This window comes from Eublepharis macularius, chromosome 9 (genome assembly GCF_028583425.1).
Source record: "Eublepharis macularius isolate TG4126 chromosome 9, MPM_Emac_v1.0, whole genome shotgun sequence".
NCBI classification, from domain to species: domain Eukaryota; kingdom Metazoa; phylum Chordata; class Lepidosauria; order Squamata; family Eublepharidae; genus Eublepharis; species Eublepharis macularius.
In genome coordinates this window covers 33,254,659-33,265,377 of record NC_072798.1, presented here as the reverse complement: position 1 = coordinate 33,265,377, position 10,719 = coordinate 33,254,659, and the positions used below count along the sequence as shown (strand labels likewise).

General features: G+C 44.1%; 1 protein-coding gene across 1 annotated transcript in view; it reads left to right on the top strand.

The window, feature by feature from the left end:
* The first annotated feature begins 505 nt into the window (after nt 1-505).
* LARGE1 (LARGE xylosyl- and glucuronyltransferase 1) overlaps nt 506-10,719 on the top strand; it is a 395,274-nt gene continuing 385,060 nt past the window's right edge. Inside the window, exon 1 of the mRNA XM_054989142.1 lies at nt 506-1,209. The gene's annotated coding sequence lies outside the window, so the exon portion shown is untranslated. The remainder of the gene's footprint in view (nt 1,210-10,719) is intronic.

The window sequence follows — 10,719 nt, the reverse complement described above, 5'->3', positions numbered from 1 at the left end:
GAGAAGCCCTTCGGCCGTTCCGAGGCGAGTTGAAGCGCTCCGGCGGCGGCCACGGGGGATGCCCTAGCCGGAGCTCTTCGCCGCCGGCCTGCGCCCGGCGAGTGTTTCACGAGGCGGGGAGGGCCTCTGCGGCAGGGGGCTGAGCCCTGGCTTGCCGCTCGGCGCTGGGCGGCGCGTCTCAGTCGGTGGGCTGGCCCCGCCTCGGTCCCTCACAGGCAGCCGGAGACCCTCAGTGGCTGCAGCTGCCGCGGAGTGAGTAGCCGCTTCCTCGGGCTGGGGCGGGCGCGCAGCCGACTGGCCGAGGAGGCGCTCCCGCGCGCCGCCACCGCCTCGTCCGCCGCTCGTTAGCGAGCAGGAGGGCCAGCCCTCCGGGGAAGCAGCCCAGCTTAGCGCCGCCCTCCCTCCCTCCCTCCCTGCGCGGTGGGGGGCAGCCTGGCTCCGGGGAGCACCGAAGCCGGCTGCTGGCGTGGTGGCACTCGAAGAGGCGGCGGCGGCGGCGGCGGCGGGGCGCTGCTGAGGAGAAGCCCGGCGAGCGCCGGCGAAGCTGAAGCAGCCCGAGCGCAGCGCGGCACCCAGCGGCCACCCGAGCCGGGCTGCCCGGTCGTGCCCTCCCCGCCGCCTCCGCTCCGGCGGACCTGCTTTGGGGCTTCCTGCCAGCCTCTCCGAGCCGGGGCCGGGCCTCGCTTTCCCCGCCCGGCGTGCCTGCAGGCCCCGGGGAGGCCGCAGCGGAGCGAGCGGGACCTGCCCCTGCCCTGGCCGCCTCGGGGGCCCCTGGCCGCCAGCAGGGCCTGCTAGCAGCGCGGGGCGCACTGCCGAGCCCGGGGCGCTGCATCCCCCCAAGACGGCATGGAGGGCGAAGGAGCGGGCAGGCCCTGAGCGGGCAGCCCGAGGGGGCCGCACTCCGCCCCGCCCTCTCCTCTCCCTTTTGCCTGCGACCAGCCGGCGCTTCCCCGCCTGGGACTGTCCGAGGGAGTCTCCCCGAAGCGCTGGACTTCGGCTGGATCTTGAAGCGTCCCTGCCTCTCGCCGCGCCCCGCCCCGCGCCGATCGGAGCGCTAAAAGGAGCCTTCTCCCCTCCCCGCCCGCGTCTGCTCGGAGGGCGCCGGTCCGGAGAAGCGAAGCGGCTCCCTCGTTCCGGAGCTGGGGAAGCCCCTTGGCAAAGACGCGCTACTTATTCTCGGCGGCGGCGGCGGCCACAGCCACAGAGAAGGTAAGATGCTGCTTCGAGCTGGGGCGGTGATGCTGAGACTCCCGCTGCTTTGCGAGTCGGAAGGAAGGGGGAGCTTTGCCTCCTCCTTTTTCCCAAACGTGCCACCCGATCCAGCGCCTGCCTACTTGGAAGCAAGTCCCACCGAGGTCCTAAATAAACGTGCACAGCGCTATAGCCTGAGTGTGTCGACCCATTCCCCCTTCACCCGGGGAGAGTTACATTGAAGCCGTGTTTGGGAGCTACAGGCAATATGTGCCTTCCACGACTATGTATACTACCCCTACAGAGTTGGAAGTAACAGTGTTATAGAATCTTAGTTTCTGACTAGTGATATGTCCATCATCCCCCTTTATTGTAGGTGAGAAAAGGGAGGGGGGACAGTTTTGATTTCATGTTTAAGCAACTTGTGTAAAACTGGACTTCTCCTTAAGAATCCTTGTAAGAGAATTGTTGAGTTGCATGCAGCTTCTGAAAACTAGGTTTGGATGGGGAGAGAAAAATGCTTTCCAAGTGGATCTTCACAAGTCTTATATAGAGACATGCTGAGGCAGCTTTTAAGTATAATCAGTAATGCAGTTTTGCATTTGTTTTAAATGATCCACATATTCAGTGATGCAAGTCTGCATGATAAGGACAGTTTTTGTCTGGTGTGGGCGATGGAGAAGGAAAGGTAGAGGCAAGGTACACTGATCATTTTGGAAATACATTCCACTTTTGTTTGGTTGGACTTATTCCATTTTAGTAAGGAATCCATATGTGTAGGATTTCTTGTGCAAAGCCTTTTCTCTTGTTTTTGCTGTGGGAAGCAAAAACATTAAGGCCTGCCTACAGCAGGAAATACAGATGAAGAATTGTGATGAAATGCCCAGTGGGCATTCTGCGAAATGTGAAAACTTGAAACCCCTACTCTTTGAGCATTGAAGATCTCACTTTATCCATATTGCCTCTTTTGCTTAATGGGTAGCAAAATACATCCTTTTTTGCTGTATCAACAAAGAATTGCTGTTTGTTGACATCCAAGCATGTGTGTTTATGAGCATGCTAGAAAGGTCACTTTACATTTCAAGATGCATGCTTTCTAGGTGGTTTGACTGAAATGGTTAGCCTCCATAAAGAGCTATCGCGTTATCAGCCCTGTCAATTTCTTCTCTAGGAAGTCTTCTCTGAATTTATTAAACCCCCAGTCTCCTCTTAATTGACAATCTGTTTAAACAGGACCCTTTCAGGGAACAGCTTGCTTCTTGCTCATTAAATACAGTGCTAGATGACTGTTTAATTGAAGTGGACTTTTTCTGCACATTACCTAGGTATCTTCCTTGGACAGGTTTCTGCAGTTATCAATATCCCTGAATTGTGTCACTTAGTTCATTAAGCTGGTCTCCCTGAGAAACAAATAAACACCTTACTACCTCTGTAGAGGTAACATGAAGTTTGGCAGCAAGTGCTGCTGGAGAAAATCCTAGTTTGTGTTATGCATCCCGAAGCCCATCTGATATACTTCTTTTCCAAAGATGACATCAGATTGGGGGGGGGGGGATGGGATCTTTCTAATTTTGTTCCTTATTTTTTAAAAAAATTATTATTGGACAACTGTTATTGCTAGATCTCAGCTAAAGGTTTCTTCATGGTTGCCTGATGTTAGAGGCATATGCGAAAATGGATTAATTAAACAGCAGCAGAATCTTAAGTAGTTGGCTCAGTATATTTGTACTCATCTTATACTTTTTCATGTTTAGAATTTGGTTAGTATGCCATCTGCATAGTCTTGGTTGAAGAATATGTGCAACAAGGTGTAAAATAATGCTGAAAGCTTGTGAAGTATTCAACAAGCTGAAAAGTGCTTTATAAACGTTACAAATAACTAATGTGCACTGCGTTAAACTTTGCATGGACTCAAAACTGCTTTGGATGAAACTGTCCAGGAAGTTTGCGTCTGATTCTAAGCATGTTCACTTGGAAATAATGAACGGGATCTACTTCCAAGTAAATGCTGCTGTGTTTAGCTAATAAATGCTTAGGACAGGGCATACCAACCAGTGTGCCAGGGAAAGAATGCAAATCGTGATGTTATGCCAGTGTTGCAGACAAATGTGCCAATGCAGATGCTTTGGATTGGGGAGCCATCATTCAGTACTCCTCCCTTCACAAATAGTTGAAGGTGGAATGGGAGAAATCTGGAAAGGACACAGATTTTAAACATAACAACACTTAGAAATTACTGGTTGGTTAGTATTTTCTATTTAATGGAATCCTTGGGATGCGATTATTCTCTATCTATAATAACAGAGTGAGAGAACTGAAATTATTAAGAGATTGTGGAGTCATATTTGGATTTCAGCAGTTTGGGTTCCAACCTTAATTCTGGCTTAGAGTCGCTGGCAAAACACGTTACTTCTGGGTGTAACACACTTTAATTATCTCACAGTCAGGATCGCTTGGTAAAATGAAGCCTTTTTCTCCTCTCTTTCAGAGCATGCTTATAGATTTAGTGGTGAGTGTAAAATCATCTGTGTTACGGACTGTGAATATGGAACCTGAAGGTGATAATCCAGAGTTGGTGTGTGGTCTTATATACATGGTGTATTTTTTGAATCTTAGTTCCGTATCAGAAATAATGACGACCCTACATTAAAGGGGGCTTGAATGAGATAAGGCTAGTAAATCATTTGGTACTCAAAACATCATATAAATATTTATTACCACTTTTTTCACCTAAAGTACAGGAACTTTGATAAATGAACTAGAAGGCTGCTTATACTTTCCTTACTGTTTCAAGAAGTGCTTGTGACTTCTGTGCTAGATCTGGCAGTATTTTAACTTCATGCAGATAGTGATGAGTAGATTGCTACTTATATTCTTCATCTTTCTGCCTTAGCAGTATGCTTGGGAGGACTGAGAGTGCTGCTGCTGTGTCCCCCTTGCCCATACTGGATACTGGAGATAACAGGCAAATATTTAAAAAGCCCTAGCTCTTTCTGAGTAATACCAAGTTTTCCTGTACTTAAAAGACAAATTGGTATCTGGAAACAGCTTCCTCTCAGCAAAGAGTAAACATCTCAGCTCACCCCAGCAGAGGAAATGCTGGCTTTTGCTATAGATGGACACATTTTATGAAAGGCTAGCTTGTAAAGCGTTCTGCTGCCATTTCCCTAAGCTATTCTAAAAAGATCGGAACTGTGGGACAGATGTTGTGAACTGCATTACATAAATAGGTAAACTTGAATTTTAACTTTGTCAGGACTTTCTGCCATTTATGTACCCTTGATAACACTATGTTGGGATCTTAGGTCCCATCATCAGCAGGGATCTGCAGTTGCTGGGGAATTATGGATGGGCAGTTGGCCTGGTAGCTCTTTAAGAAATAACTTCCAGCCAGACTGTTAATGCCTGGCTTTTAAGCTGTACTGCTTTATCTGCATTTGTCTCTTCTGTGTGTCCTGCTCAGGGTCTGTGCTTAACATCTCTGCTGGTGTCATAAATATTCTTCCTCTAACAGATATATTTGCAAATGAACAAGAAGGTATATTGTGCACTCTGCAGGTATATTGTGATAGAGGGCTAAAACTAACAGGAATGAATTTGGCAGTTCTTCTCTCCTTTGTTTTCACAAAACATATGTTGGGTTTGGGGTTGCTTTATACAGCAGGGTAATAATTCTTTGAGATACTGGAGGAGTATGCATGGAAGAGAGCTAGGAATAGCACTGAATATTAAAATGCCAGATACCATTTGCAAGCTATTGAACTTCCATGGAATTCTAAGAGTGTTGACTAGCTAAGCTGCAGTAGAGAATAACATGAAATTTATAAATATAGTCTGGGAGTTTGCAGTAAAATATTAGTGCTTTTTCTGGCAGATAATGAATTATAAAAAATGCTTCACCTAGCTAAGGTCATACTGTTGACAAATAAATTGTGTTGGTGAACTGAACATTTCTCTCGTGTGTTTTCTTGAGCATATGTTTTGTGTGCCTCTTGTGAAAATAAAATGTTTTTATATATTCAGTACTGAGGCACAGTGTTGCAAAGCCTAACTTTGAGCATTTCTTGTTACAGTAATATCCCTGTAGGTTCGAGTAGGAGTAATTGCATGTTGCTATTCAGAATCTAACCCTTCTAATGAAGTTCTTTCTCTCTTGCATTCCAAATCTTGGTACAAACTGACTGCAGGGTTAAAGCCCTTTTTATTTAAGTCATGTGTTTCCAAAGTTAATGCTTGAAGGAGGAGGTTCATCACCTAACCACAAAATCTCTGAACTCTAAACCTTGATGGTATGATGAATTTTTGTTGATGGTAACTGAAGTATTTTTCATAAATGGGGGGATGGCATATTACTCTTGCACCTGGATTTCAAAAGTTAAGATTGGGCTAAAACTTGTGGAAGTAGGCTAAACGTTCATCTTTGTTTTTTAGGAATAGACTCGTTCTGCCCTTTGCATTTTCCAAAGATATCAGTAGTCTCCAGCTTATATTTGCTATAGATTAGTCTGCAAAGTTGCCCACTTGCTTTTTCTAATAAATTTTAAGTCCCAGAAATTCTTTCTCTAAAGGATAGCTCTGCAGAATGTGAAAAGGTGCTCCATTTCCCACCAACAAAAGTTGATCTGATACAACCTGTCAATTAAAAACAGGTCCAAGCATATATAAAGGTGGCTGTATCTCTGTTCCTGGCAGTTGTGGACTTTCTCAGTTCTAAATATACCACATTGGGGTAGACAACCACAGCATGTATGCAGTTAGTTTCAGGTGTTGGTCTGCAGTAGAATGGCATCCCTTCCTTGCTGGGATATAAAAGAGATCTCCATTCCTACTTGTATCTGATACTCTTGAAAGCTCAGATCCTGAAAATCTTGTTGGACTTAAATCTGGCATGTATGCAGACAGTGACACACCAGACCATTTTGCTCGATCTCAGCACAAATAATAGAGGCACTGGCAGCAATCTTGGAACCAGTAAAGTGGGAGAAGATAACAGGTGTGGTTTATGTCCATCACTTCCCAGACATGCGAAGCCATCAGCTGAGTCCAAGGTGAATTGCTGAGATGCTGGCAGCAGCACCACAGGAACTTGGCTTGCTCCAAGTGTGTCTGGCCCAGTACACCCTTAGTCTCCTCCCCTTCCATTTTTTTGCATTAATTTTATTAAAATGTTTTTAAAAAGCAGATACAATTTTTTTTTAAAAAAAAGATTAGAGAGAGAGAATAAAAAACAAGAGATTATAGGGAAAATTTTTGATTTTCTCTATGACAAATATCGGCAAAACTACAGAATTCACACTTGCACTCTTGTTATCAAAATAAAGCTTGTTTTTCTAAAGTCCTTCCCCCCCCCTCCACCTTATGCTTCAAAGCCACAAAACATCAGTTCATTTTTTTCAGTTTCACGCATAAAGTCAATAAGGGGTTTCCAGTTTGTCGTAACTGTAGATAGTATCTTCTGTTTTATCAAAGCAATAAGTTTAGCCATCTCAGCAAACTCTATCATCTTCACAGTCCACTTCTCTATTGCGGGCAATATCAGACTTTTCCATTTTTGAGCATTTAGTAAGTAGCCTTGCCACTGTTGACATATATAGAAATAAAATACCATGTCTGTTTTCTAGCTATTTGTCCATTAATCCCAACAAAAAAGCTTCTGGTTTAAATTGTATATTAATATTCAAGATTTTCTGTTATCATATGGATTTGTATCCAGTATTTTTTGATTTTGTCACAAGACCACCAAAGATGATAAAATATCCCTTCGTGCTGTTCACATTTCTAACATTTTTTTCAGAATATTTAAATACATTTTAGCTAATTTTTTCTGGAGACATATACCAACGATACATCATTTTATAAAAGTTCTCTTTAAGCACCCCCCCTGCTTCCATTTTGTTTGTCAGTACCCCAATATTAGTAGACATTGAAATTTTTTTGGGTTGCCTGTTTTTGCTCTAATAAAATGTGTTTCTAATCCGTACAGTATCTAGGTGACATTACCAAATAAAGTTTGCTTGCTTTATTTATTAAATCTCTCTGGACTTCTCAATTCAAAGAAGTACAGTGTGGGCTTTCATCTGGGCTTTGTACCTCTAATCCTTGCAGTTGCTATCCATCTTCTATGAGGTCTGGATGACTGTGGTGAATAGAAGAATAAATTGGGCAGCTGAAAAGAAAAGCCCTCTGGAAGTTCTCTCCCCGCTGTCTGATTTGAATGATTTTTTTCTTGGTTCGCATGGCTTGGGGATGATTAGTTAGTTATGGCACCAAGAAGTATCATTTTTCACATTTGGATACATTATCCTTTGACCAGTGAATTCAGCCCTAATCCTTTAGAGTTGGGTCTGTGTTGGCATCTTTCTCCTATGACCGTTCTGTGTGTCTTGATTACGGCTGCCAACTTCAACTTGGGGAAATTTCTGGAGATTTGGGGGGGGCAAGGGGGGGCTGTGGAGGGAGGGTTAGTGAGCATGTGATGCAGTAGAGTCTACCTCCCAGAGCAGCCATTTCCTCCAGGGGCCTGGTTTCTGTAGTCTGGAGATCAGTTGAAATTCTAGAAGAACTCGTGGCCCCACCTGGAGGCTGAAAACCCTAGCCTTGGTTTTGTTTTAGTTTCAAACCAGTGGTGATGATGTGCGATGCCCATGAATTCCAGATATTTGGAAATAATCTGTGTAAGTCTTAATTAAGCAAGAAAAGCATGTATATCCCTGTTGCCTTAGTGAAGGGGGGAAAACTCCCTCATTCAATATGAATGTATATGGCACTGATGCAAAAACATGCTCTGCTGGCTTGCAATTCATGTTCAGACAGTCAGGTTTTTGATACATTTGGCTCCTAGGGACAGATTCATGTCCTATTATGTTCTGTGGGGCTTAGAACAAGAATATAAATCGGGGTAGACTGTTGCCTCTATGCCATGCTTATGAACTCAACAGAGATTCCAGGACTAGATGGCCTCCAGCTAGGAGATTCTTGTTTTTATGGCTATTTGTTGATGTCAGGAAGCCAAAGGGAGGTAAAAGGATGGGTGTAGCACAGTAGCCAAGCCCATGTGTTGAATGCAGAAGTTCCCAAGTTCAGTCTTTGGCATCTCCAGTGGAAAAGAATATTAGGCAGCAGGTGTTGAGAGAGATCTTTCTTTGTTTGAAATCCTTGACAGTCTCTGCCAGTCAGAATAAACAGCACTGACCTCCGGTCTTTATGCATGCTCTCATTCTGAATGGGAAATATTTGACAGCATTTCAGCCCTGTAAAGTGATCAAAATGTGTGTGATTTATAGCAGTTGTTTGTGTATGTTTTGGAAAACTGTCTTCTTGCTCAGCTTATGCTTATAGTGGATGGAGATATTGTAGTATAACCTTGGTTACTTATCCAAGTGAAGTATACCTGAGGAAAGTCAGACATGTTTGGGAGAAAATATAGCTGGGGGGGCAGATAAAAGGTAAGTTGTCTACTGGATGGGAAGGAGAGAAGGAAGCAGGGATATGGGAACCATCAGGATGAAGGAGAGAAGGGAGAAAGTTGCAAGTTCTTGTGAGTTCTTCACTTGTATACCATAATTTTGGTTACTTCCATTATAGAAATCAGTGGGTACAGTGCTTCTAAAACATATAAGGTCTTTACTGTGTGTTTAGTGCTTGTATACTGTACATTGTGAGGACTCAGGGCTGATCCTGCAGTTTGTGTGTACAGTGTACGCATTTTTTTAAAAAGCTCCCAAAGTGTAGCTCTTGGTTATTGTAGAGAACACTGCGGGTGCATGTGTATGTTCAGGCTTAGTTTTTGGTTTTGCTTGTAATGTGTGAAGTGGCCCAAAGCTACTGGTTTCCAAAAACAAAAGGTCATCTTCACACTGAGGTATTTTGCTGCCAATATGCATCTTTGTTTTCTCTTCTCATGAGGTAGCATTTTAAAAAAAAAACCCTTGCACATTTTAATTAATCTTCATGAAGTACTTTGAAGATGAAAAGTGCTCAATAAAATGTTAAGTATTGTTTTCATCAAAATTTCTTTTTATTCAATATGATTTTTAATGGTTTGAAGTACATGTGAAAATTAGGGATATGGTGATTCTCAGAGTTTTAGCTTGTCTGCTGTCTTGTGCAGCACAACATATGTGTTTGCAGCAGTGTAGGCTATGGAAGAACCAGGGCTCATTTCGAGGGGGAACGCGCAGGAACGCAGTTCCTGTAGTTCCCCAGAGGTCACATGACAGGTGGCCCCACCCCACCTGACTTTCAGCCATTTCGGGCCTGTTTCGGCCTGGATTGGGGCCGAAATGGCCCAGATCAGGCCTCTGATGGGGGGGTGGATCACTCTCCCACTCAGCAGTGGCCTGATTCTGACCATTTTGGGGGCATTTTCAGTCATTTTCAGCCCCTTTTTAGCCATTTTGGGCCCAATTTCGTCCCTGAATGGCCAGGATTGGGTCCAAAACAGCCAGGATAGGTGATGTCAGGGGGTGTGGCATATGCAAATCAGTTATGCTAATGACACACTTCCGGTGATAAACAGAACGAACAGGGAAGGTAGCAACACAGTCTAAAAAGTATATTGCTCAATCAGAAATGTAATAAATTGACAATAAAAATAAATATATACAGTCTATAGGTCAACAATTATGATGCATATGAAAAAATGGGGACCCAATACAGTTTAACACAAGGCCTATTTGTGTTAAACTGTATTGGGCCCCATATTTTTTCATCTGCATCATAATTGTTGACCTATAGATTGTATATATTTATTTTTATTGTCAATTTATTACATTTCTGATTGAGCAATATAATTTTTAGACTGTGTTGCTACCTTCCCTGTTTGTTCTGTTTGTACCTTGAGTGGGAAGGGGAGCCCCCTGCTTTCCTTTTCCTCTTACACTTCTGGTGATGGCAAGGGGGCATGGCATATGCTAATGAGTTATGCTAATGAATTTCTCCAGCTCTTTTCCTACAAACTGACCCCTGGGAAGAGCAATCTTAGAGATGTTCTGTTTGGAGAGTGCATTTGTTTACCGGTTTGCTTTCTCTTCCTGAGCTGCTTTGTTGGTATGAGTGGGGGATGATTGGGAAGCATGCATCCGAAAGACCCTTTCTTCTTTGATATTCCTCTGGTGGAGATTCCAGTTAGGAAACCAGTAGTACCTTTATGACATCAGCAATCATTATCTGAGCCTCATCAGACACATTTACATGCTCTGAGTCTGCAACTTATACATCTCTCACTGAAAGAAAAGGAAGGGAGTGCCTTGAAAGCAAAAAGTCGAGAACGACTTTGGGTATCCAAAGTGGAGGTGCCCACTTTATACCCAGCCTTTCTTCCCAGTGGGGGGGGAGGGTCTCAAAACAGCTTATATTGTTCTCCTCTCTTCTGTTTTATCCTCACAATAACCCTGTATGTTAGGCTAGGCTGGGAGTGTGTGACTGGCCCAAAGCCAACCGGTGAGCTTTCATGGCAGAGTGGGAATTCATACCCAGAATGTCCCAGATCCTAGTCTAACTACAAAACCGGACTAGCTACATCATGCT